We start from the raw sequence: 21,610 nt of genomic DNA on the forward strand, positions 1-21,610 counted from the left end.
GCTGCCGGTCTTGTGGGCCAAGCGGTCCAGTTGCTTGAAGGAGTCATCTGTGGGTTCTTCTGCAGGGCTCCGAGTCGAAGTGAAGCCTCTCAGGGTCTGCTCTTACCTTTTATGAGCACAAAGTTCTAAAGGGTTTTGAAGTTCTGGAGGGTCCAGCGGTCAATGGTGAGTCAGTCATCCGTTTATCGTTTATCGCTTGTGGGGTACCAGCCCCCACCATCAGACATCGGACGGGTCCAAGGGGCAGTTGTGTAACTGAGGGGGTACAATTAAAGAGACATCAGATAAAATAAAGCATATGAATGCTCACCTCGGGATGTCCATGACGTCAGCAGCCAGAGAGAAAAAATATTTTTAATCAAGGCTTATATATTCTCATAGGAAGGGGTTGTACAATAGGCACACGTGCAACAGGAAGGGGAGGAATTCGCAGTGGTTCTCAACCTCTGGGTCGCGACCCCTTGGGGGTCAAATGGCCCTTTCACATGAGTCACCAGATTCATAACAGTAGCAAAATGACAGTGATGAAGTAGCAACAAAAATAATGTGATGGTTGGGGGGTCCCCACCCCATGAGGAGCTGTATTAAAGGGTCACGGCATTAGGAAAGTTGAGAAGCACTGAGCTAGGGGTGCACATGCAATAGGAAGGGGAGCACTAGGGGCGCACGTGACAAGAAGGGCGGATCCTAGAGTCACAACGATGGCAGCCTAGCCTTGGTCATCGCTCTTGGTCACCCCTGAATTGGCTTGACTTTAGTTCTGTGGGTTATCTGCGAAGGGGACAATCTTTTGTCCTTATCAGCAGGGAGTGGGCCCTACTTAAGGTGGGACGGACTGTAGGGTCTGATTGCTCCAGATGGCTGACACCCTTCAGCAGATAACCTTAAGCAGTTGACCTCCGAGTGTATAGTCTTTGACCATCTGGTAGCAAGCAGCACCTTAGGTTTGGCATGTGATATGGGGGGACAGCCTGGGGAATAACCTTTCTTTTCCCACAATCGCTCACTCTCAGAGGCCTTGTCCCCCCTTTCCAAGGCTTGTGCATGGGCTTGACTATGAGGCTAAACTTTGGGATGGATATGCAGCAAAGCCCCATCACGCTGAAACACGGTTACATACACAACCCTGTACTTCTGGTGATGGGCACGTAAGCACGGAGGTAGACAGGGAGGTTGAACAGATGTGGGAGGGAGAGCGGGAGTGCACCATGAATATGAAGGATTTGTCGTCGGGATATTGGTATATCTTAGAGGCAAATATATCCATGGATATGCTGGAGCGCCCAGGGGGCAAAGTTTGGTTTGGCATCAGCAATCCCCTTGAGTCCGTGGCCTTGGGGTTAAAGGAGATCATCTCAGGAGACACCAAGGTCAATTGGCAGAAAGAGATTTCCATACCATGCTTTGCTGCGTAGTCACTGGAGCCTTACAGGTGTGAGCAGCAACTATTGGTCTCTCGTCGTCCAGAGGAATGAAGAGCAATACAGTCCAAAGACCTATGAAGATAATTAGCCATTAGATGCAGGGGTCCTGTCAATGCAAATCATCCATCTTCACAACCCTAAGGCCAGAAGAACTAGATGGTGCCTGGCTACCAGTACCAACTGCTTCCAAGGATCACATTAGGAAGCCTGAAGTAGAGTGGGAGAAAACTACAGACCAAAACTCAAAATCATCAAGGAGACCAGGCTTACTGGTTGGATAGAGACTGGTGGGCCTCCCAAGACTATGGGCCTCCGTCACCCTTCAGCTCCGGAACTGAACTGACCCCTGCTAGAATGCTCAACCTTTGGCCATGAGAAAGGTAGCATTGACCCAAGGGCAAGTTCAGAGGCTCCGGAAAGATGGACCAATGGAGAGTGGAAACACAGGGGTCCGTGATGGTGGATTCAGGGAACTGCAGTGGATGAGTGGAAACAAAACATGTAGAAATGGTTAGATGTGAAACTGACATCTGCTCTGTAAACCATCATCTAATTCCCAATAACAAGTTATTTTAGAAAAGAAAGAAAAACAAGCATGTTGGCTTGAAATAGTAACTAGCAGGGTGGAAGGACTGACTCCGGCGGTGGGTGTATGTCCTCCACAGTTAGACGGATTTTCTCAGGCCTTATACAAACTGGGAGCTTTTAAAATGGAAGTTTCTGAGGCATGGGTGACCAGCACACTCATGAGCCCGACCACAAGGGAGTTCAGAAGTAAGGGAGTGAATCTGGATTCCTTAGGGCTCTCCCGCAGAAGGGATAGTGTTTCTGGGTGACTGCACACTCAGGAGCCCTCGTGGCATAGCTGCGAGGTCGGCAGTTTGAAACTCCCAGCTGCTCCATGGGAGAAAGATGGATAGGTCTTGGAAACTCTGCCCTAGAGCTCACTAGGAGTCAGTTCTCAGTGGCAGTGCATTTGGCTTTTCGCCTTGTGTTTTGAGGTCCGCGCTACTTCTTTTATGGCAATGCAAACAGGTATGGCAAACCTGTCCTCCCAGGGGTCACTGAAACCCACACTCCGGATGTACCTGGTCGTGCATTTCCTCGGGTCTGCCGCTAGAGGAGGACCTTTCCTCAGCGGTGGAGGGATCAGGGAGTCGCCGCCCAAGCACCGCAGGCCCCTAGCTTGGAGAGCAAGTCTCGCCCCTGGAGTGGCGCCGGGCTTTGAGACGTGTGTAAGAATTCATATTTCGGAGGTCTGGGCCAAACACAAGTGATGAGTTGCAAAAAGGGATTTTTCTGAGAACCCCCTCTCCCTCTCGTTTTGGGGGTCCTTTGCCTTAAAGGGGGACTCCGCGTATTCAGCGATGTGTAACCCGGTGTCCAAAATGAATCAGATGTCCTCACACCTACCTCTAAGGTGCCCGGGGCTCCAGGTGGGGGTCTTGAGTGGAGCCGGGCTGGTTGATCTGAACCACGGGCTCCCGGCCCTTCCAGGAGCAGCGGAAGCGCCGAGGGCTCTCGCAGTTTCTTCCAGCGCCCTCTTGCAGCAGGAGGCACACTGGGGGGGGGGGGGTCCCCCGCGTGCCCCGCCTCCGCTCAGGTGGGTCCTTGGGCCGCTCTGATGGGGGGAGCCCTTTCTCTTTCGCTTTCTGCTCCGGCCTCGGCGATGAAGAGCTGCCAAGGCGATTTCTAAAAGCTCTCCAGACCGCCCGCCCTCTGGCTTCTGCGATGATTTCCTGACATGCACGCTCACTTTGAGAAATGAGAAACCGGTGGCTGGCGCCTGGTTTGTGTCTGGGGCCTTCACGTCGTCACGTGGGCAGCGAGCCTCGATATGGCCCTTGCGGCCATAATTTCTTAAGTGAAGTGTTTTTATAACTCGGAACTCCATGCCTGTGCCTACAATCCCATTGGGGGGGACAGGATTAGCATGGGAGTAAAACCTGATTATAGAAATGGGTGTGAACAGTTTCACCCTGTTTCCTTGGGGGCCTCTCACAGACTGCTCTTCCAGAAGGCGTGACTTAAGAGCCCTGGCCTTTGTTGTCCTTGGATGGGGGTTGGGGGGGCACAGTTCTGACCCACACCCCTGGCCGAGTGCCCCTAGGCCCCCAGCCTCTGTCCCCGGGTCCAGGGAGCGGTAAGTGTCCGAACAGCAGGTGTGGTGTGTGGAGGGCCAGGGTATTCCGGTTCCACAGTCAGAAGTGTGATGTAAGCATGGGTCCCCTCGGCCTCACTCCTCAAAGCCCCCCAAAGAGACTTCTCTAAGAAGGAACTGCCCCGCCCCGCCCCTTGTTGGTGTAGCGGGAGACCAGTTGATACCTCGAGTTTGGGTTCCTTTCGCTTCCACCTGCCCAGCGCCTGGCGATGGGATCCGAGGAAAGCGCACCCAGGGGGGTGGGGTAGGGGGGGGTAAGTGCCTCCCAGGAGGATTCAGGCAGCACTTTCCTTTTCTGATCCTTCGGAAGAAACCCCCATTGCAGCAGGTCCGCGGTCTGTCTGTAAAAGTCTGACTGTAAGACGGTGTTCTGCTTCAAAGATTGGCCCCCAGTATCCCTGCTGTCCCGAATTTACACTGGGGCCATGCCGCATCACATAGAAGCATCATTCTTTTCTTGGCCCAAAGGGTCTAGGAGGAACCGCCTGGCCCCTCCCATCGCACGAGGTCTGGCCCCTGGGGAATTTCAAGCACCTGTGGGAAGTTGCTACCATCCCTTCTTTTTCAATCCCTAAGGTAAACTTAGCCCTCTCTCTGCTTATTCAGCCTAAAGGAAGCCAAACTCTTTCTCCCAGCCAAAAATAAACAAACCCACTGCCATCGAGTTGATGCAGATTCATGGCGAACCTGTAGCACAGGGAAGAACTGCCCCTGTGGATTTCCAAGACTAATTCTTCACAGGAGGAGAAAACCTCTTCTTTCTCCCTCAGAGCACCTGGTGGTTTCAAACTGCTGGCCTTGTGCGTAGCAGCCCAACGGATAACCGTGATAACATGTCCTCAGGTACTGTTTCCTGGTCTGCAGCTGAGAAACCTGGCTTCCCAATCCCAAATCTGGTCAAATCTAACTACCTTCCAGTTAAATTCAAGCCCACCGCGGGCCTAGAGTCCGGCTCAGGGGAAAAAAAAAAAAGCTACGCAGGGAGGGACACGGGGGTGGGGGCGGGGACAAAGGTCTGGACTTTCGCATGGAATGGAGGATGGGTGGAGGCACTTATGGGAGGGGTTTAATTAGTGGTTTGGACGGTTGAATGCAAAGTTAATTACCGTCTCTGAAATGTAAATCCCCTAATTTACTTTTTTTAGTTTAAAAAGAAATGAAATCAAAACCCACACCGAAAAGGGAAGAAAAACACCCCATTCAGACATCCAAAGCTCGAGGGCACTCTCGAAAACCTCACTCGTGGGTCGGTCAACTGACAAAAGGAACCATCTTCGGATCCCGCCCCAAAACCCACCTGGTGGGTACTTCCAGGCCTGGGCGCCACCAAGGGCGACTTGGGGCTTCAGTCTCCCCTTTAACTCTGCAAAGGGGGAAAGCAGGAGCGAGGAGGCGTTGGGGCGCTTGGGAGGCAAACCTGCTCCCCAGCAGCTGAGGCATGGGGTTCTCACCCAGGGGCGCGGATTCTGTTACCGAGAGCTGAGCGAGAGGCCCGGGCAGATGTTCACACGGTCATTGAGATTACAAATCACTTGTCCTTGACTGTCCCATAGAATGTGGGGAAACCCCCTAGTCTTTAACCCCCGGAGGAAGTAAGGGCAGCTAGGAACCACATCTGGCCCTAGCTCACTCAGTAACCCAACACCATGCCCTGGGAGCAAAGCAGAAAGCTACAAAAGTTGCAAAGACTGGCCAGGTAAGAAAGCTAGGCATGAACTAGATAAACCAGCGTTACTAAGTTAACATTTACTATTGAGTCAGAAACAACCGAGTAGTACAGATACTAAGCTAACCATTCACTTTATTGTAACACTAACAACTTCCAATGCCTTTCCCATTCACTCTTCCTGAGCCAGCAAAAGCTCAAGCACTGCTGTAAACAAGAGCTGCTAAAGTCAGTCTAATTTTGAACCTTCATAATGTAGCCTTGCATAAACAAGGCCTCAAAAAATTAGTTTAAGACTCAGAGTTGTTCCTCTCCACGGAAATCTTTAGTAAAAGGCGAAAGATTTATGCGATCTGAAGAGAAACCAGAGTATGAACTCAGAGCGTTGTTACTCAGGACCCTAGTAACAAAAACTCCTAGTTCATTGATGGTCTCTAGAGCATGCCAAGCCCGAGTGCCCAAAGATAAATGTACAAATGTTTTGTAAATAAAACTCCAGGATTTTTATAAAAATTAACTTAAGTACAATTAAAATGTTTTCCTTTTAAAAATGTGTTCAGTGTGAAGTGCATTGTGGGTATGTAAATAAGTCTGCGTCACTAGCCTTTTGAATGCGGAAATCTCGTACTATTCACAGGTGTCCCTGAGCCACCACTAGGCGGGGTGCGGCGGGTGCATGGCTGGCCGGATTCTACACCGCAACCTTGTCTGAAACTAGGTTTTAAATTTTGCTTACTGTATTTGTATGGGGATGTGATTAAAAGTAATAAAGTTACTAGATTGACAAAGGAAACCTTAGCGAAGAACTCGGTAACGCAGAATTCCCGATGGTGGCCGGTCGGGTGGAGAGGCGTGGGACGGGGACGGGGACCGCGATTGAAAATCTTGAGAACGTCCTTTTTCGGAAGCTGCGTGGTGCGCCCGGAGTATTTCTGCGGTCGTGCTTCAGACCTAGGGGCCACGCGTCCTGGAGAACTGGGCCTTGGTGCCGTGCGCGGCGTCTGATGCCCGAGCAGGGGCTGTGCGCGGCGGGAGGTAGCCCTGGCGTCGCCCGGCGCCCCGCGCCCCGCACAGCCTGCTCCTCGCGGCTGGTTTCGCTGCTGCGGAGTCGGGCGCATTGGGCGCGTATGGGGAGCTTCAAAAAGTTCGTAGGAAAATGGGATGGAAAGATCATGGATTTGTTCCTCCTACTTTTTGAACCCACTCTGGTATTTGATTTAACTTTGTAGATACAGAGGGGGCTGGGGGGCTTGCCCTGGTGGTTCTGGTGAGTGAAAGCAGTCTGTGCCAGGAAGATGCGGCAGCTGCTTCCTTATAAGGCTGGCCCACTGAGAAGAGAGGCCCTGTGCCAGGGGCTGTTAGTTATTAAGAGATCGTGTTCAGACCGTTCCCATTCCCTCATTTCAAAGGAGCAGTTTGAGGTAGTTTAGAATAGTCACCAGGTTGTGCCATCAGCAGCACAATCTTTGTTTTTGTTTCGTTATATTTTATTTTTTAAAGTCAAGTTATAGTTCACATACTATACAATTCACATTTTTAAAGTAGATAATTTAGGAGGTTTTAATATACAGATAGTCCCCAATTTATAATGGAGTTCTGGTTTTATTTACTTTTTAAATTCATTTTATTAGGAGCTCATTCAACTCTTATCACAATCCATACATACATCAATTGTGTAAAGCACATTTGTACATTCATTGCCCTCATCATTCTCAAAACATTCGCTCTCCACCCAAGCCCCTGGCATCAGGTCCTCATTTTTCCCCACCCTCTCCCCTCCCCCCTCCCTCATGAACCCTTCATAATTTATAAATTATTATTTTGTCATATCTTGCCCTGTCCCACGTCTCCCTTTACCCACTTCTCTGTTGTCTGTCCCCCATGGAGGAGGTCACATGTAGATCCTTAAAATCGGTTCCCCCTGTCCAGCCCACCCTCCCTATGTCCTCCCAGTATCGCCACTCACACCATTGGTCCTGAGGGGACCATCCGCCCTGGAGTCCCTGTGTTTCCAGTACCTATCTGTACCAGTGCACATCCTCTGGTCTAGCCAGACTTGCAAGATAGGATTTGGATCATGACAGTGGGGTGGGGAGGTAGGGGGTGGGAAGCATTTAGGAGCTAGAGGAAAGTTGTATGTTTCATCTTTGCTACGTAGCACCCTGACTGACTCTGCTCCTCCCCTAGACCCTTCTGTAAGGGGATGTCCAATGGCCTACAAATGGGCTTTGGGTCTCCACTCCAGACTCCCCGCCTCATTCACTATGGTAAGATATTTTGTTCTGGTGATGCCTGATACCTGATCCCTTTGATGCCTCATGATCGCACAGGCTGGTGTGCTTCTTCCCTGTGGGCTTTATTGTTTCTGAGCCAGATGGCCACTTGTTTACTTTCAAGCCTTTAAGACCCCAGATGCTATATATTTTGATAGTCGGGCACCATCAGCTTTCTTCACCACATTTGGTTGTTCACCCTCTTTGCCTTCAGCGGTTGTGTCGGGAGGGTGAGCATCATAGAATGCCAATTTAATAGAAGAAAGTATTCTTTTTTTTTTAAGCAAAAGGGAAGAAATTTATTGGAGCCCATACGGGAAACCCTAGGGGGGGGGCAGCATAGCCTACTGTGTAGGCATGCCCAGCAAAGAGTCATACCATTCACTGTACCCCCATGTCCCAGAGGTACTCCCCTTGAGCCAAGCCCTAAAGCCCCAGGACTGGCTGGGGGTGGGGACGGAAGACAGTATTCTTGCATTGAGGAAGTACTTGAGTGGAGGCCCAATGTCCTTCTGCTACCTTAATACTAAACCTATAAATATATGCACAATGATCTATTTCCCCATCTTCCTATATAAATATATTTGCAAGTTTACATGTCTTTATCTAGACCTCTATAAATGTCCTTTGCCTCCCAACTCTTTCCTCTATTTCCCTTGACTTTCCTCCTCTCTCACTATCATGCTCAGTCCCCACCAGGGTTTCAGCAATTTCTCTTGGTCACATTACCCTTGATCATGCCCTACCAGGCCTCCCATACCCTCTCACCACCGATTTGGATCGCTTGTTGTTCCCTTGTCCCTGGGTTTATTAACATCACTTCCTTTCCCTCCAACTCCCCCTCTCCCATGTCCCCGTGGAACTGTCAGTCCAGTTAGTTTCTCCTCCAATTGTTCATCCAGCCTATATTTTTTAGACAGACCTGTGGAGGTAATAACACGCACAAAAATAAGACAGCAAAACCCAACAATATACAACAAAACAACAACAACAAGAAAGAAAAGCTTGTAGTTAGTTCCAGGATTGTTTGTTGGCCTTTAGGAGTGTTTTCCAGTCCAGTCTGTTGGGGCACCACGCCCTGGCCCCAAAGTCCACCTTCAGCATTCCCTGGGGACCTCGCTGCTCCATTCCCTTGCTGTTCTGTTGCACCCACTTAATGTTTTGCCTCGGTGTGGCAGGATCCATTTGGATGCAATTCCCACAGTGTCTCTGGTGTTGTCCCCTGCAGGGCCATGGGTCAGTGAGGGGCATCATGTCTCATAGTTTGGCCGGCCATGTGGTCCTCTCTGTCGACTGGCTGCTCTAATTGGGAACATTGTCCTCACGGCCTGGTGGGCCAGGATGTGCTCCACTCTCTCCTCCTTCCCCTTCATCTGCTCCCCTGTGCTCTGATCAGATATGTCCCTCTTCCGGAGCTGAGATTCAATGCCGTCCTTTGAAATAAGTTCTTCTGAGGGGAGGGGCAGGTGTCCACTTAGTAGTTGGGGTTGGCCTCCAGTACAATCTAATACCCCAATATTTCCATCATCCCAAGAAGAAACCCCAATGCCAGTAGCATCCTGCCCTCGTCTCCCAGTCCCGGGGCTCTGGGCATTTTACATAACTGGAATCATACACTGGGTGATCCGTTTGACTGCCTTGTCTTCACATTATGTAAATTACTGATACATATGTAACAACTTGGATGGATTTAAAAAATAACTGATCCCCAAAAGTTATATCCTATATGATCCATTTATATAACAGCCCCAAAATAACAAAATTGGGGGCTCTAGAAGAGATTAAGGTTGCCTGGGATGGGGCTGGTGGCCCGGGGCAGGGGTGGCAGAGACTACAGAAGCCAGATCACATGATAGTGATTGTTACATGTGGAAAGGGCCCCACACACGTTGTGCTGATGCCTTCTTCCTGGTTTTGATAATCTCCTCTGATTGTGCAGTAGGCACCATGGGAGGGCCTGGGTATGCAATCCATCGGTTCTCTCTATCATGTGGATCTGTCATTGTTTCGAAATGAAAGTTAAAGATAACAAAAACATCTGGACATAATATACAACAAGCGTCTAAACTATTTCTTGATGTGTGGGTGGGTTTCATCTATTAAACCTGCATGCTTTGAAGCAAACAAATTGGTTTGTTCCCTAATGTTTGGTTTGGGTAAGAAATTAATATTTAAAATATTCCTTGATTAGTCTGCATGCCGACTTCAGAGATTAAGTCCCTATGAATTGGAATCAATTTCATGGCAGTGGGTTTTGGTTTGCTTTTGTCTTTACCATAATGATTCACTCACTCCCCACAGGTCAATTCACCCTGATTCTGGCCCTAGAGGACATTGGGGTCACCAGTCTGGTTCTCCTCCTGTCCCACAGCCTACAGAATCCTTAGGAATACTGTTGTTGTTTGTGCTGTTACAAATTTTAATCATAAAATAACATGTGAGAAACATGGTTGTGAATTGCTTAAATCTAATGTTTCTTTGGGTACATGGATATGAATGACAAGCCGCTATGAGCTGGTGTCGACGTGATGGCAGTGAATGAGTGAGTCATTCCTAATATATATATATGTGTGTGTGTATATATAATTTAGGTGTACAAATACCAGTTAACATGGTAGAGGTAAGACACTAAAAATTCTTCTTGACAAAATTAACTACTATGGAAACACTCTAGCTTCACTTAACATGATTCCTAAAAAAAAAACAACCCCCAAAACATGATTCTTTCTGCTGACCAAGGCACCTTCTCTGGGGTCAGATACACACAAAAAACTTTTTTTAAGTTCTTAAGTAGTAAGTATTCGTACTCCAGGTCAGAAATACTGACTTTTGTCCTATTTGTTTGTAAAGCAGTAAAACTGACAAAATAGCTGAATGACTTTTTTTTTTTAACAATTTATTGGGGCTGATACAATTCTTTTCACAGTTCATACATATACATACATCAATTGTATAAAGCACATCTGTACAGTCTTTGCCCCAATCATTTTTTTCTCTTTTCTTCTTTTACATTTTATTAGGGACTCAAACAACTCTTACCACAATCCATACATATACATACATCAATTGTATAAAGCACATCCATACATTCCCTGCCCCAATCATTCTCAAGGCATTTGCTCTCCACTTAAGCCCCTTGCATCAGGTCCTCTTTCCCCCCCCCCTCCCTCCCCATTCCCCCCTCCCTCATATGCCCTTGGTAATTTATACCTCGTTATTTTGTCATATCTTGCCCTATCCGGAGTCTCCCTTCCCCCCTTCTCTGCTGTCCCTCTCCCAGGGAAGAGGTCACATGTGGATCCTTGTAATCAGTTCCCCCTTTCCAACCCACTCACCCTCCACTCTCCCAGCATCGTCCCTCACACCCTTGGTCCTGAAGGTATCATCCACCCTGGATTCCCTGTACCTCCAACCCTCATATGTACCAGTGTACAGCCTCTGTCCTATCCAGCCCTGCAAGGTAGAATTCGGATCATGGTAGTTGGGGGGAGGAAGCATCCAGGATCTGGGGGAAAGCTGTGTTCTTCATCGATACTACCTCACACCCTAATTAACCCATCTCCTCTCCTAAACCCCTCTATGAGGGGATCTCCATTGGCCGACACTTGGGCCTTGGGTCTCCACTCTGCACTTCCCCCTTCATTTAATCTGATATATATACACATATATACACATACATACACACACTTATATCTTTTTTTTTTGCATGATGCCTTATACCTGGTCCCTTGGGCACCTCGTGATCGCACTGGCCGGTGTGCTTCTTCCATGTGGGCTTATTTGCTTCTGAGCTAGATGGCCGCTTGTTCACCTTCAAGCCTTTAAGACCCCAGACACTATCTCTTTTGATAGCCGGGCACCATCAGCTTTCTTCACCACATTTGCTTATGCACCCATTTGTCTTCAGCGATCCTATCATCGAGGTGTGCAGTCAATGATATGATTTTTTTGTTCTTTGATGCCTGGTAACTGATCCCTTTGGGACCACTCGATCACACAGGCTGGTGTGTTCTTCCATGTGGACTTTGTTGCTTCTGAGCTAGATGGCCGCTTGTTTATCTTCAAGCCTTTAAGACCCCAGTCACTATCTCTTTTGATAGCCGGGCACCATCAGCTTTCTTCACCACATTTACTTGTTCACCCACTTTGGCTCCAGCCGTTGTGTCGGGAGAGTGAGCATCATAGAGTTCCAATTTAATAAAAGAAGGTATTCATGCATTGAGGGAGTGTTTGAGTAGAGGCCCAAGGTCCTTCCGCCACCTTAATACTAAACCTATAAATATAGACACAAAGATCTATTTCCCCATCCTCCTATATATATTTGCATGTACATGTCTTTGTCTAGACCTCCATGAATGCCCTTTGACTACTAGCTCTTTCCTCCATCTCCCTTGACCTTCCTCCTGCCCTACTACCATGCTTCATCGCCACCTGGGCTAGAGTATACCTCTTCTCTAAGCAACCTTACCCTTGATCATTTCCCACCAGGCCTGCCACTCCCCCTTCTCTACCATTTGGGGTCCCATGTTTTTCCCTTATCCCTGGGTTTGTTAACACCACTTTCTTACCCCCCCACCCCCCCCACCCCAAGTCCCCCCGGAACTGTCGGTCCTGTTGTTTTTCCTCCAGATAGTTCATCCAGCCTGTCCTATTCAGACAGACCTGTGGAGACACTAACATGCACGAAAACAAGACAGAGGAACACAAAGCAACAGTATACAACCAGACAACAAAACAACAAAAACAAACCACTGACAAAGAACAGAACAAAACAGTTCACAAGAGAAAAGCTTGTAGTTAGTTCAAGGATCGTTTGCTGGCCCTTAGGAGCGTTTTCCAGTCCAGTCTGTTGGGGCACCACGCACTGGACCCAAAGTCCACTTTCAGCATTCCCTGGGGACCTTGCCACTCCATTCCCTTGCTGTTCCGCTGCACTCCCCCAGTGATTTGCCTCGGTGTGGTGGGATCAGGTCAGGTGCAATTCCCACACTGTGTCTCCGGTGCTGTCCCCTGTATCGCCCTTAGTCACTGAGGGGCATCATGTCTCATAGTAGGGCCAGCCATGTTGTTCTCTCTGTGGACTGGCTGCTCTACTCAGGAACATCATCATCACGGCCTGGTGGGCCAGGCTGTGCTCCACTCTCTCCTCCTGCCCCTTCATCTGCTCCCGTGTGCTCTGATCAAATATGTCCATCTCCCATAGCTGCAGAGTCAATGTCGTCCTTTGGAACAAATTCTTTTCGGGGGAGGGGCAGGAATCCACTTAATTTTTGGTGCTGGGGCCAGCCTCCCAGAGCTCTCCACCGGTTCCCTCCTCCACGCCGGGATATTGCATTCACACCTTGCGACACTGGGTTGAAGTCTGGTCCCACTTTCCCTGTGGAGATATAAACAATACCCTCCCCTTGGGTGGATTAATGCCCCATGACCCCTGAATGACTTTTTTTAAGTAGAACTAGGTATCCTAGTTTTCTTCATTCAGTCATTTGGTCAGATGGTACAGGACCAAGTGTTTGGGCCGGGTCTGAACTAGGCAGCCCGTTTGCAGGAAGCTGAAGCGGGTCCGGGCCCTGCGCGCCCTTCCCTGCACATCCCAAAGGTCAGCAGCAGACGGTGCCAGATAGATAACCAGTGAAACCAGATGTTCCTGGTTCGAAGGAAGCCGAGAGAAGTCCACCAGCAATTCTCCAGGTTTCCACGCCCCATATGCTAATTGCCGCACATCCCTCACCACCCTTTAAAGCTCTCACCCCCAGCCGCTGAGCACGACTTCCCTGACCTGTTGACCTAGGTCACAGGAACCTCTTCCGGAGTCCGTCCCCTCCCCCCGCCCCCAATAAAGCTGTTTCTGTTTCTGTTCTCCCTTGTCCTGTCAGTTATGCCTTTCCACCAAGCAATGGTTTTTGTTGTTCAGTATGAGTTGGCACAGACCCAATGGCCCCTAACCACATAGACCCTGTTTGAATCTACCGCTAACAGCACATAATGAGGAGCCCTGGGAGCACAGTGGGTTATGAGTAGGTTGGCAGTTCAAAACCACCTGTTGATCCATGGGAGGTAGATGAGAGTTTCTACTCCAGTGAAGAATTTCAGAAGCCCGTAGAGAATTGATTTGATGACGGTGAGCTTGGTTTTCATTTATGCCACACAATTGATAAATCTATGTATTTTTCACATTTTGATAGAAAAAAATAACATTATACTAGAAGTGAAAGTATTAATGAGAAAAAAAGAGAAAGTATTAATGAGATGCATGTATCCATGAATAGGTATGATTAGAATGAGACAGGATTCAGTACCTTTTCCATTTCTGTTTCATTTTTATAGTTGTGAGTCCCAAGAATTCTTGTCCCTGTAAGTGAGTGGAGGGGAATCGAAGGGGTTAGAGCAATAACATGCAGTTCCTTGCTGAGTTACATACTGCATAATATTCAACTGAGTTAGATTTGAAAACAAAAACCCTAGAAAGGCATTTCACTTGCAACAGTAATTTATTTCCCCGTTAGTAGCGCCTTCCCCTTCAGCACCAATGTTATCTTGTCTCCTTAGAAGCCTGGGAGCTGTACACTTTGAGGCCAGGCTCCACGGTGGGTTGTGAGGCAGTTCTTTTGAAAAGAGAAGGGTCATTGTGTGAAAGGAGGTGTAGGAATCTCCTCAAGGATTCAGTTTCAGGAGACTCAAGGATCTGAATTCCTAAAAGTCACTGGGTCTGCATACCCGGTGGGCAATCTTTGCAGACCTGTTACTTTATGCCTGGAAACACTAGAGCATAAACATGGAAGGAATCTTCTGATGTAACCACACGAAGAGCTTCATCAGCCTAGCGAAGGTGGTCAAAATTATTTTGGGGGAAAAATAAAGTTAAAGTTCTGAAATATGCCAAGAACAGTCTGCAGCATTTGAATTGAGACACGCCCACTTGCTCCGCCCCTTTCCTCTCAAACCCGAAGCCAAACTTGCTGCCATCCATCAGTCCATGCCAACTCATAGGAACCCTGAGGGCGGGATAGACTGCCCCTGTGAGTTTCCAAACTGTACGTCTTTATGGAGGGAACAGCTCTGGCTTTCTCCCACCTTCCCCTCAAGATAGAACTTCACTGTAGCTGGGAACGCCGGCCTTCCTCTCCCGTCAACACCCAGCTGGAGGGCTGTCTTCGTCGTCCTCCTCTTGCCCCAGGTGTCCAGGACCTGTCGCGGAGGCTCAGTTCTCAAAGTGTGTGGCTGAGCAGTGGGAGCCGAGTTTTTCCACCCAGCCCTCACTCGTGGGATGGAGGCTCTACAGGACCCGGTGCCACTGAGAATACTGGGGGCTCCGTTACCCTTGTCCCAGCCAGGAGCGGCAAGCCAGGAAGACTGCACGTCCATTCAGTTCCTAATGTGTGTCCCCCATCCTAGGTCCAAAGCCGTGCGGCTCAGAAACCTTTCTCCCCGGGAGAGGCGGGCCACGAATGGATAGCTTCTGGCCTCTACTCAAAGGGACGTACTTACGGCAGAACATAGAAAAACTCAAGCCCGCGCACGGCGCTCTCTAAAACGGCGGAGGCTGTGGTGATGGACAATTGCGAGGAGAAGGACAGACTCACGGGTCATATACCAGGGGGCTACCACTACGTCCCCAAAATGGAAAACAGCTCCGCTGGGAGCTTTTGTGTGGGTGTGACCAAAAACACTCCGCTGGGAGCTTTGTGTGTACATGACTTTTTTTTTGCGGCAGACTGGTTTTGCGGGGACTGGTTTTGCCACCACGACAATGCACCTGCTCACGCAGCCATCTCAGTGCACCAGTTTTTGGCAAAAAAGCCAGCATCCCCCTCTTGCCCCATGCGCCTTATTCACCTGACCGTGCTCCATGTGACTTCCTTTTTTTTCCTGAAAATGAAGAGGGACATGAAAGGATAGCAATTTTCAGACTTAGAAGAGGTGAATAGAAGAAACCCCCAGGGAGGTGCTGTCAACAAGATGAGTTTAAAATATGTTTCCCATGTCTGTCTGTGTAAGACAGGCAGGACAAACAATCCTGAGGAGAAACAATGGGATCAGTGGCTCCTGGAGCACATGGGAGAGGAGGGGGCGGGGGAGTGGGGAGCCAACAAACTCAGGGATAAGGAAACAACAAGAGAGCTAAAATTGATGACAAAGAGGGTGTATGATGTCTGGCGGGGTGTAATCAAGTGCAATGTATCCCAGAGTAATAACTGAGAGCCGAATGGAGGGGGAGCATGATAGTGGGATAGGAGGAAGGTGAAAGAAAATAGAAGAAAGTAATAGGAGGCAAAAGCTATTTAGAGAGGTATAGCTATAGGCATGTACATATGTAAATACACTAATTTATAACTAAAAGGATTGTGGTAGTTACATAATATGGTGTCAATTTGAGGATTAAGAGTATAGGGGTGGAGTCTAGCCTGTCAATCAGGATATAGCCAATGAGCATGGGCATGACCTTCTCCTGAGGATTCTGGGAACTCCTGTATTTCCTCCTTGGAGGGGGGAGACTCCCTGTGAGACATCCCTGTGGAGAAGCCACATGGAGACCCCTGTGGAGACCCCTGCCAGTGCTGAGATGCTTCTACCACCACTGGACCCACAAGACTTTGCACCCACTGGCCTGTGATCTTCCTGCATTCAGCATCATTGCATGTGTTTTATGAGTCTGAAGAAGACTTTATAGATTGGTATCAGACATATGGGCTAATATTGGACATATGGACTTGACCTGAACTGGGCTGAGATATTTTCTCAATTTTCAACTGCTCTTGTCTATAAAGCTCTTTCTTATACACATATGAGTGTCTATGGATTTGTTTCTGTAGTCCACCCGGACTGACACAGGGACAGAGGCCAATGTACATATATTTATATGTTGAGTGTTAGGATAGCAGATGGACTTTGGACCTCTATCAAGGCCTCCCTTATCACAAGAACGCTTTGTTCTAATAACCTGGCACTCTTTGATACTCATCTTCCCAACAAGATCTCTGAAGACAAATGGGTGCATAAGCAAATGTGGTGAAGAGAGAGGTGCTTGGCTAGACAGCATCTGGGATCTTAAAGGCGTGAAGTTAAACAAGCAGCTGTCCAACAGGGAAGCAACTAAGCCCACAAGGGAGAAGCACACCAGCCTGTGTGATTATGAGGTGTCGACTGGATCAGGTATGAGAAGATCCCAAACAAATAACTCTATTGATGCTCAAACACAGACCTTGGCACCTGCCCTTCAAAAGAGCCCCATGTAGTTGGTTTGATGGGGGGGCATTTTATGCCCCAGAGCACTGCTATAAACAGAAGAGCAAAACCCAAATGCACAGCTGGCAGCAGTCTGACATATGGGGGGCCTATAGAATCGAGTAGAACTGCCCAGAGTTTCCAAGGCTGCAACTATAGAAGCGGATTGTCACATCTCTCTCCCATGGAGTAGACAGTAATACTAAAAGTAGAAGCAGACATTAATAAAATAGAAAAACAACAGAGAAAAGGAACTCAAAGCTAGTTCTTTGAAAAGAGTAGCAGAATGGACAAACTTTTTGCTAAATTGATCAAGGCAGAGCGGGGGAGTGAGGCGGGAGGGGCGGAGCCCAAATAACTAGGATAAGAAATAAAAGAGCGAAGCGGGTGAACAAGTAAATGTGGTGAAGAAAGCTGATGGTGCCCGGCTATCAAAAGAGATAGTGACTGGGGTCTTAAAGGCTTGAAGATAAACAAGCGGCCATCTAGCTCAGAAGCAACAAAGCCCACATGGAAGAACACACCAGCCTGTGTGATTGAGTGGTCCTGAAGGGATCAGTTATCAGGCATCAAAGAACAAAAAATCATATCATTGGCTGCACACCTCCATGATAGGATCGCTGAAGACAAATGGGTGCATAAGCAAATGTGGCGAAGAAAGCTGATGGTGCCCGGCTATCGAAAGAGATAGTGTCTGGGGTCTTAAAGGCTTGAAGGTGAACAAGCGGCCATCTAGCTCAGAAGCAAAAAAGCCCACATGGAAGAACACACCAGCCGGTGAGATCACGAGGAGCCAAAGGGACCAGGTATAAGGCATCATGCAAAAAAAAAAAAAAAAAAGAATATATATGTGTGTGTGTGTGTGTGTGTGTGTGTGTGTATGCCATAGTGAATGAAGGGGGAAGTGCAGAGTGGAGACCCGAGGCCCGAGTTTAGGAGAGGAAATGGGTCAGTCAGGGTGCGATGTAGTACCGATGAAGAACACAGCTTTCCCCCAGATCCCGGATGCTTCCTCCCCCAAACTACCATGATCCGAATTCTACCTTGCAGGACTGGATAGGGCAGAGGTTGTACACTGGTGCATATGGGGGCTGGAGGCACAGGGAATCCAGGGTGGACGATACCTTCAGGACAAGGGGTGTGAGGGGCGATGCTGGGAGAGTGGAGGGTGAGTGGGTTGGAAAGGGGGAACTGATTACAAGGATCCACATGTGACCTCTTCCCTGGGAGAGGGACAGCAGAGAAGGGGGGGAAGGGAGACTCCGGATAGGGCAAGATATGACAAAATAACAATCTGTAGATTATCAAGGGCTCATGAGGGAGGGGGAAAGGGGAGGGAGGGGAAAAAAAAAAAAGGACCTGATGCAAAGGGCTTAAGTGGAGAGCAAATGCTTTGAGAATGATTGGGGCAGGGAATGTGGGGATGTGCTGTATACAATTGATGTATGTATGTGTATGGATTGTGATAAGAGTTGTATGAGCCCCTAATAAAATGTTTTAAAAAAAAGAAATAAAAGAGGGAAGATAGTATCAACCTATGCTCTAGTATCTGGGCCACACAAGGTGACTAGTGATGCTACACCAGCAGCAACCCCAGGAGGGGTGGATTTAACAACAACAACATTCTTCTCTGCATCTAGAAGGCCCCAAGACTCTGAGGAAGGTCTTTGTCGCCTTTCAAGATCTGTGGCATCCCTCCGAGATCTTTACAGCCTCCTCTCGGGCCTTCTTCCCAGGCTAGGAGGTTCTCGGTGCAAGGACACAGGGCCCAGAGGACGCACTCTGCTCCAGGCTTTTCTGTCTTGGTGAGACTGCACTTTTTCCTCCTTGCTTCTCCTTTTACCTCTTTTAAGAAAAAAAGTGATGCAGGCCATTCCCCAGAAAAGCCCCCTTAGAGCAGTGGTTCTCAACCCATGGGTTGAGACCCCTTTGGGGCTCCAACGACCCTTTCACAGGGATCAGTCGCCTGATTCAAAACAGTAGCAAAATGATAGTGATGAAGTAGCAACGAAAATAATTTTATGGTTTGGGGGGGCCACCACAACATGATGAACTGTATTAAAGGGTCGCAGCATTAGGAAGGTTGAGAACCACTGCCTACAGCAAGATAGAACTGCCCCTGTGTGTGGGAAACAGAAGGATTTCTCCCAAGCTGTGTCCCCCAGATATATGCCAAACTTAGCTGCTTGCTAATGACTGTGCACTTGGAGGTCATCAGAAGTAGGTCAGGGGTCATTCTCCCTAAGGGTTGTCAGCCATCTAGTGCAGTCACCACTGTTTATCCCACAAGTTGGACCCACTCCCTTCTGATAAGGGTAGTAGTTGTCTGTTTCCTTGTAGGAGAGGCCAGAGAGGTCAAACCCGCCCAAGGATGACCAAAGTTAGGCTGCCATCTGAATCTAGGATCCGCCCATCTTGTCACATGTGTACCCCCAATCCCTCCTCTCCCTATTGTGTGTATGTCCCTAGACTACCCCCTCCAATTACTGTATTACCTATAGCACAACCCCTTCCTGTGATGTATGTCTTCACCTGTAATTAGGGGCTTGCTTGTCCCCAGAGAAGATAAAAGCCTGGGCTAGCATTAAATCTCTCCCTCCACGTGGACCACCAAGCGGGGCTGAGGTGAGCATGCTACCATGAATTGTGTCTGACTCCTTTTATTTCAACACTTCTCTTCTATCTCTCATGCTATGACTTTACTATGATCTTGACTTATTATCGCTGTGTAATTGCGCCTACCAGACCCCTAATGATGTGTTAGGGGCTGGCTTCCCCTGACACCTATGGGTTTCCAAGACTGGAACTCTATGGAAGGAGAAAGCCCTGCTTTTCTCCTGAGGAGCGGCTGGGGGTGTTGAACTACGGACCTTGTGGATTGCAGCCCAGTACGCAACCACTACACCGCCAGTGCTTCAGGGACAGTACAGGGATTCGCATGGTCACGAATCATGCCTTATCAGTCTCACTCTGACTGCCTTGATTGAAAGGACCTGGACCAATCTTGTAAGCCTTTCTTTCTAAAAATACATGTGTCTCAATCGTAGTCCCATTTCTGCTTTGGTAGTCCCACCACTAACTGATGTATGATCTGCCACCAATCGTGTTTTGTGCGTTTCCTTTGCCCACCCAAGCCCTTGGAAAAGCTTGGAATCTCAACCTACCCTTGGACGCCATTTTGACCTCGTGCTAATGGTCTCCCTCATCTGAAGGATGTGTCTGCGTCCTTGTGTTGTCTTTGCCTCTTTTAAGACTTGATAAACATTCCCCTTAAATTATATTTGTGATGGGGTCTCTGTACCCTAAAACAGCTCCCTACATTAACTGTGTGGTTAGCAGTCAATCACACGTAATTGTCGCACCACTGGGGAGACCTACCTGCTCATATCATATTCAAAATCTAAAAGGAAGAGGGGGAGGCAGAACTAGACAACTTGGCTGCCCTGGAGAGAGCCCAGGGGTTGAGGACTACATCCTCAAAGGCTGCCCCACAGTGCCCGTCTGCCTGTGCCCCCCGCCCCTCCCCCCTCCAACTGTCAGTCTCATTTATGTGTGAGAAAACCGACCTGGAGTAAAGTTTCTCAAATCATTCAACAAACAATGCCTATCAAGGTGCTATCAGTGGTTCTGTTTGAGGTCCCAAGGTGTAAAGGTGAAAAGGGGCAGAGGCAGGCTGGTCCTCAGCTGTCAGCTCTGACTTCCCTGGCTCTACTCAAACCCCACTAACCTCCTTCGAGCCCCGGGGACCTGTGAGACCTGCTTACAGATTCAATTGAGTCCGCACCAAAATCCAAACCTCTGTTCTATTTGGGGAAAAGTTTTCTTTGGTTTATAAGATGAGGGGTATTCGTGCAGTCAACCTCTGTTTGAGATTAAAACAAACAAGCAAGCGCAGACCCAGCAAGAAAGTAAATAAGCAAACAACAAAAAAGAGAGCTGGGGACTGAGATTTCATGTCAAATGATGATGGCCCAGGATAGAAGGAACAGAGCTGAAAATTGACAAGGGCCTTGCCATGTGGGCACAGGGGTGTCCCTCAAGGGGTGGCTGTGAATTCAGACAAGTGAAGGGCTTTAATAAACAGAAATTCAGTCTCTGAGTTAAGATGATTCTTTTCATCCTGGCTCTTTCGGCACCTTAGAGCAGTGGTTCTCCACCTTCCTAACGCTGCGGCCCTTTCATACAGCTCCTCATGTGGTGGTGACCCCCCAACCATAACATTATTTTTGTTGCTACTTCATAACTGTCATTTTGCTACTGTTATGAATCAGGCGACCCCTGTGAAAGGGTCGTTAGATCCCTAAGGGGGTGTCGACCCACAGGTTGAGAACCACTGCCTTAGCTTCTGCTTCCAGGTACCTGTGGCTCGACATCTATTGTAGCCCATCTCGGCTTTTTGTTCCTTTGTTTAATCACTTTCATGACACAAGAGATCAGTGTGTAAGACCCACCCTTCAGGAATCATAACACAATAACATTAACCAAAGAAACCCATTCCCAATGGGATGGTAGCCGAAGGCATAGAGGTTATATTTTGGAGACTCAATTCAACGGATAACCGAGCCCCAAAGGAAGAGTCCAGGTGCGTTTGGAAGGTCAGAGACTAGCAATTCAGAAATGTAGACAATTCTGGAGGCTGAGAAGAGCTTTTTTTATTTCAAAAGACCGGAGTTGGAGACGGAGCTTCAGCCCTCTGGCTGCAGCACCTGAGACAAGCATTGCGCCGCCACTCGGAACCTGCTTTCCCAGATGTTGCGGGCGGCAGCAGTGGGGGCCGTTGCCGCCGCGTTAGGTGCGCACCCTGCCCAGCCCTGTGCGTCCTCGGTTGCTTTGTTTCAACACGCAGCGCAGCCCCGGCGGT

The 21,610-nt window shown here is 48.6% G+C and overlaps 1 non-coding gene across 1 annotated transcript; it reads right to left on the bottom strand.

Moving 5' to 3' along the window:
- Positions 1 to 5,508: 5,508 nt before the first annotated feature.
- On the bottom strand, positions 5,509 to 5,624 carry LOC142431119 (U5 spliceosomal RNA). The gene has a single exon (XR_012780686.1). It is a non-coding gene; the product is annotated as a U5 spliceosomal RNA (small nuclear RNA).
- Positions 5,625 to 21,610: the final 15,986 nt, after the last annotated feature.

Source organism: Tenrec ecaudatus, chromosome 17 (assembly GCF_050624435.1).
Source record: "Tenrec ecaudatus isolate mTenEca1 chromosome 17, mTenEca1.hap1, whole genome shotgun sequence".
Taxonomy (NCBI): Eukaryota; Metazoa; Chordata; class Mammalia; order Afrosoricida; family Tenrecidae; genus Tenrec; species Tenrec ecaudatus.